The sequence below is a fragment of the Erithacus rubecula genome (genome assembly GCF_903797595.1).
Source record: "Erithacus rubecula genome assembly, chromosome: 26".
Taxonomy (NCBI): Eukaryota; Metazoa; Chordata; class Aves; order Passeriformes; family Muscicapidae; genus Erithacus; species Erithacus rubecula.
The window spans coordinates 1,148,739-1,152,965 of record NC_136678.1 but is presented as its reverse complement, the minus strand read 5'-3'; positions in this window follow the sequence as shown (position 1 = coordinate 1,152,965).

Below are 4,227 nucleotides of genomic sequence, written 5' to 3'. Positions count from 1 at the left end.
GTAGGAGTTTAGCTTCTGTTCTCTCCCTTCCAGACGTATGTCTGACTACTGTGTGAAGGGTTTGTTCAAACCTTGTGTTAGGCAGCTACCCTCAGGTGCATCTCTGCCCTGCAGCTTCAGCCCAGTAGTGAAAAACAGCTGCTCCAGGTGTGTGATCTGTGGCACAGACCAGCCAGGCCTGGAGGACTCCCTAATGAGGGAATTTTGGCAGTAGAGAGGAGGAAGAGACTGGAATTACAGTTGACAGCAATAATGAATAATTGGGCTGAACATAAGCCCAGGTGTGCCCAGGTGGCCAAGAAGGCCAATGGCACCTGCTTGTAGCAGCCATGGTGTGACCAGCAGGACCAGTGGCCATCCCTCTGTGCTGGGCCCTGCTGAGGTCACACCTCCAATTCTGGGGGCAGTTTTGGGACCCTCACAAGAAGGAAGACATTGAGGAGCTGGAGGGAAGGGAACAGAGCTGGGGAAGGGTCTGGAGCACCAGGAGCAGCTGAGGGACCCTGAGGGGCTCAGCCTGGAGGAGGCTCAGAGGGGACCTTCTGGCTCTGCACAACTCCCTGACAGGAGGGGAGGGGGTGGTGTCAGGCTCTGCTCCCAGAAAACAAGAGACAAGACAAAAGGAAACAGCCTCAAATTGTGCCAGGGGAGGTTCAGGTGGGATATTGGGGCTGATCAGGCCCTGGCACAGCTGCCCAGGGCAGTGGTGGAGTCTCCATCCCTGAAAGTTCAGAAGATGTGAGGATGTGGCCCCTGGGGCCGTGGTTTAGTGGTGGCCATGGCAGTGCTGGGGCAGTGGTTGGACTCACTGACACTGAGGCAGTGCAGGGGCATTTCCAGGCTCTGATGCTTACCCTGGAGCTGTCAGTAGCTCCCCTCCCTTCCCTAATGACCCCTGCCCTCCTGCAAAGGGCTCAGGGGATGCAGCTCCAGAAGTGACATGTGCAGTGTGTGGTTGGGAAGAAACTCAGCAGTTGGGCAGATTGAAGCAGCAGCATCAGAACTGGGTCCCAGCAGGATGTGACCACATGGGAGTGGCCAGCAGACCCATCCCTGCCTTCCCAGGACAGGATGTACTGAAGGGTTTGAAGAGGAACTGGTGTTTCCAGGGAGGTAATGCACAATGTAAATCTTCAAAATTCTCCGTGTTGGTGCTGGAGATGAGAAAATGTACAGGCTCTTGCTGAAAGCAAAACAAAGGGACAAAATGTTCTGCTTGGGAGGAAGCTGCTGATGATTCTCCCTGGCCAGCAAGAGTGAATCTTTTCTTCATGAATAATCCAGCAGAAAATGCTAAAAGGCACAATTAGGAGTAAGTTTTCAACAGAGAAAGCTTCCATCCAAGACTTAAGAATTGGCTAAAGATCCTATTAGCAAGTTTTTATTTACCTTTTGAATTGTTCATAAGCACTGTGACAATGAGAGACACCACTCCAGCCACCAGCCCTGACCAATCAGCCCAGCCCAGCAGCAGCCTTGGGCCAGTGTGGTGTGGTGCCACTGGAGGTTTCAGAAGTGCCCCATCCCACTGAGAGGGGATGCAGCACTGGCAGCTCTGGATTTGCACCCTGTACCAGCCTCTCCCCACACCTGGCTGGGATCTCACCCCTCTCAAAGGCTGTGTTACCCCAAAATGAGGATGTGCAGACGTGCACCAGGCAGAAGCCTTACAAATGTGTCACTTCATGTGCTGCTACAGTCAGACTGGGAGGGAAAGGCCTCCCCCACTGACCCTCCTGCAAAGCAGGTGCATGAGCAGGAGCAGAGCTTTCCTACTGCTCTGGGGGCAGGAGGGACCTGTGGGGAGGCTCTGAGGAGAGAGAGAAGTGACACTCAAGTGGACTGTCCCTGCTCAGGTGCCTCTGGGGCAGCCAGAGTCAGCTCCCAGTGCAGAGAGGGATTTGGACTCCCAGGAATTAAAGTGGTGTTGACACCTACATGAGCAGGAAAGAACTCACAGAATCCAAGGAGAATTGTATTTGGGAAGGGCAATCTGGTGGTCTGTAACCCTGCCTGGAGGAAATCCAGTTTGGACCAGGTTCTGTTGAGCCCAGAGTGTCTTCAGGCACAGGAGTTCTGTGACTTCCCTGAGCCCCCAGACAAGTGACTCCAGCTGTGGCACAGGACTGAGCTGTGTCCCCTTCCATGGCTGTGGGACAGGACTGAACTGTGTCACCTTCCCTGGCTGTGGGACAGGACTGAGCTGTGTCACCTTCCCTGGCTGTGGGACAGGACTGAGCTGTGTCCCCTTCCATGGCTGTGGGACAGGACAGGACTGAGCTGTGTCCCCTTCCCTGGCTGGTTTGTGCCTGGCTCAGGGCAGGGATGCCCCAGGGCTGCTCAGTGGGCTCTGCTGAGCTCCACATCTCCCCATGCCCTGCTCCCCTCTCGAGCCTTGCTCTGATTCCCCACACACACCCAGACAGGGCTTAGGAGCTCAAATTCCCCAAACACTGCCCCTGCCTTAGAAACACCTGCACAGCTGACAGGAGAGTGGGGTGATGTCTCCCAGCTGCATTCACACCCCAGCTCATGTCAGCATTGCCCAGGGATGGAGCCTGAGGTGAGCAGCTGGATTGCTGCTGAAATCCTTTATACCTTTATTTAGTACCTCAAATACCAGTTCCCATTTCTGGCTTCTCCTGAGGGTTCTTGGCAGCAGACAGTCAGGAGTGAGACAGCAGGTGAATGTGGCATATTTACACCAAATCAGGACTCTTCTGGGATCTGGCCTACCCTTTGAAGAAGCAGTGACTCAATCAAAATGCCTCTTTCATCCTTTTCAACACTAACAGAGAGGTGCTAGCAGGTGTTATCTTTCCCCAGCCCTTTGCCCAGGCTCTGGGTCAGGCTGATCTCTGCATTGCCCTCCAGTAAAACACACTGCTGCCAATGCCAGCCCCTTTCAGGGCACTCTGTCCTCCCCATCAGGGGGTCCTCTCTGTACCCAGCAGCAGAGAGAGCTGCTGTGTCAGAGCAGCCCAGGCACCCCCAAATGCTGATGAAATCACTACAAAGTTGTGCTGCAGCTTCACAGCATCCCAGAATGGGTCAGGTGGGAAGGGACCCAGTGGCTCGTCTGGTCCCACCTCCCTGCAGGGCCATCCCAGAGCACAGGATTGCATCCAGATGGCTCTGGAACATCTCCATTGATGGAGACTTTTAAGGGAGACAATTTCCCTTTGTCCAGCATCAACTGAGCTCCTTTCCCAACCATGAATTCAAGCATCTCCAGACACCTTCCACCACCTCAGGGTGTTCCAAGGCCTGGAACACTTCCAGGGGTCCAGGGGCAGCCTGTCCCAGCCCATGCCAGGGTCCCAACCCGTGCTAGCCCAGCATTCCCAGCCCGTTCCTGCATTCCCAGCCCGTTCCTGCATTCCCAGCCCGTTCCTGCATTCCCAGCCCATTCCTGCATTCCCAGCCCGTTCCAGCACTCCCAGCCCGTTCCTGCATTCCCAGCCCGTTCCTGCATTCCCAGCCCGTTCCAGCATCCCCAGCCCGTTCCAGTACTCCCAGCCCGTTCCTGCACTCCCAGCCCGTTCCAGCATTCCCAGCCCGTTCCTGCATTCCCAGCCCGTTCCTGCATTCCCAGCCCGTTCCTGCATTCCCAGCCCGTTCCAGTACTCCCAGCCCATTCCTGCACTCCCAGCCCGTTCCTGCACTCCCAGCCCGTTCCAGCCCAGCATTCCCAGCCCATTCCTGCACTCCCAGCCCATTCCTGCACTCCCAGCCCATTCCTGCACTCCCAGCCCGTTCCTGCACTCCCAGCCCGTTCCAGCCCAGCATTCCCAGCCCATTCCTGCACTCCCAGCCCGTTCCAGCCCAGCATTCCCAGCCCGTTCCTGCACTCCCAGCCCATTCCTGCACTCCCAGCCCGTTCCTGCATTTCCAGCCCGTTCCTGCACTCCCAACCCATTCCTGCATTCCCAGCCCGTTCCTGCACTCCCAACCCATTCCTGCATTCCCAGCCCGTTCCTGCACTCCCAGCCCGTTCCTGCATTTCCAGCCCGTTCCTGCATTCCCAGCCCGTTCCTGCACTCCCAGCCCGTTCCTGCACTCCCAGCCCGTTCCTGCACTCCCAGCCCGTTCCTGCACTCCCAGCCCGTTCCTGCATTCCCAGCCCGTTCCTGCACTCCCAGCCCGTTCCTGCATTCCCAGCCCGAATCCCCCGGAACTCCCGGGGATGCGGGGCAGGGCCACAGCAATGACGTCACCATTACGCAC